At 40.2% G+C, this 1,710-nt stretch overlaps 1 protein-coding gene across 1 annotated transcript in view; it reads left to right on the plus strand.

Annotated features, from left to right (window-relative positions):
• The first annotated feature begins 6 nt into the window (after positions 1-6).
• Positions 7-1,710, plus strand: part of LOC107597367 (mannosyl-oligosaccharide 1,2-alpha-mannosidase IB-like) — a 55,064-nt gene continuing 53,360 nt past the window's right edge. The window contains exon 1 of the mRNA XM_016288387.1: positions 7-50. The gene's annotated coding sequence lies outside the window, so the exon portion shown is untranslated. The remainder of the gene's footprint in view (positions 51-1,710) is intronic.

Here is a 1,710-nt window from a genome sequence, read left to right on the forward strand (position 1 = left end):
CAACGAGCTCAAACCCATCGCCAAGAAAGGACATTCCACCAATATCTTCGGTAAGTAAGGAGCGCACATGCATGTTGTAGTCTCATTTACATGCAAATGACTGCTCTTGCGGGATGATTCGGTTCAGGGTGGTAAGGACAGACACACACAATACCATCTACATCCATTTTTGTGTGCTATCTACAACTTGCACCCTCGAACGATGAGACATGCAAGCGCAGTTCACTGTCCCTAATCATTATTCTGTTTGTGTGTATTTGTATATCGCTGGCTCTCAGCTGCAGAGGTAAAGAAGATTCGACTACTGAGACTGAATTTGATCTGTGTGTGTACATGTGAGCGTGCCTGAACAAAGAAATCACAATTGATCCTGTTTCCGTCTTGCTTTGCTGCTGTATGTGCAGGGAAAAAGAATAGTAATAAAATAAATAGTTTTGACTCTGAATCCTAATAGGATGAGCTGCATTGAAAGCCGTTGTGAAATGCAGATAAACACACCTGTGACTGCACATTCTTAAAGGAGTAGTTCACCCAAAAATAAAAATTTGATGAAAATGTACTCAGCCTCCGAGATACAGACGAGTTTGTTGCTTCGTTGGAATAGATTTGGAAAAATGTAGCATTATATCACTTGTGCACCAATGGATTCCCTGCAGTGAATGGGTGCCGTCAGAATAAGAGTCCAAACAACTGATAAAAAACATCACAGTAATTCACACGACTCCAGTCCGTCAATAAATGTCTTGTCAAGCGAAAAGCTGCTTGTTTGTAATAAATTCACGATTAGGACGTTTTTAACTTCACAAGTCCTCTATCCATAATATTGCTTTCCCCAGTGAAAAAGTGGTCTCATCTGCATCAAGAGAGAAATATGCACAGATCAAGTACTGTTTATAAGTAAAAACGGCCCAAAACTGTTCAATAAATGCCCACTTTTTAAATGAGCCAATCAATTCTTGCACCACAAGTCCCATCCTTCATTGTTTCCATCTGAATATTCTCAAACTCTTTTCACTCAAATCTTATCACATTACTGAACTTAAATGTGTTGTGAATGCCGTTTCATTTTGTCTTTAAATATTTAGCTTTGCAAATTGACCAAGCAGTTTTCCTCATAAATTTGCCAAAATGTAGGTTGAGGTTTTATTTGTTCTTTCTTTGAGATAGCAGTAAGACACACATAATGCAGTTCTGTGGTTTAAACAAAATAAGAGGGAGCTTTTGAAGAAGAACAAAGATGCGAGAAGGAGAGAGAGTGTGGAAGAACAAGGAAGATGTGAGAGACTCAGCACAGAGACTCATGCTGCAGTGCTGTGTGTCGAAGTGTCTTTCACACTTCACTTTCTCTGTTTATATCTAACACGTGGAATGAACTCCTCAGCCATACATGTATCGATCACTCTGTTTGAATGTACTTTGGTGTGTTTTGGATAGAGGCTGGTGGAACCCACTGCTGGATGACTTTGCTCTTCTCTTCCAGAGGTTTCCCTCTCAGACACCCTGAACACGGTGTGCTTTGCTCCACCTGAAGTTCTGTCTTCAAGTGAAGAGAAACACCACTTCTCTATTCAAAAACACTGTTTATGTGAGCTGTGTGACACTCACGCCATTGGTTGAGCCAGTGTTGCTGTGTCTGGCTGGTTGGGATGCTAAAGCAAACACAGTACTTATTCAACTATGATAGGAGGAAGTATTTTAACATCCAAAAAT

This window comes from Sinocyclocheilus grahami, unplaced genomic scaffold, assembly GCF_001515645.1.
Source record: "Sinocyclocheilus grahami isolate Dianchi unplaced genomic scaffold, SAMN03320097.WGS_v1.1 scaffold231.1, whole genome shotgun sequence".
NCBI lineage: Eukaryota > Metazoa > Chordata > Actinopteri > Cypriniformes > Cyprinidae > Sinocyclocheilus > Sinocyclocheilus grahami.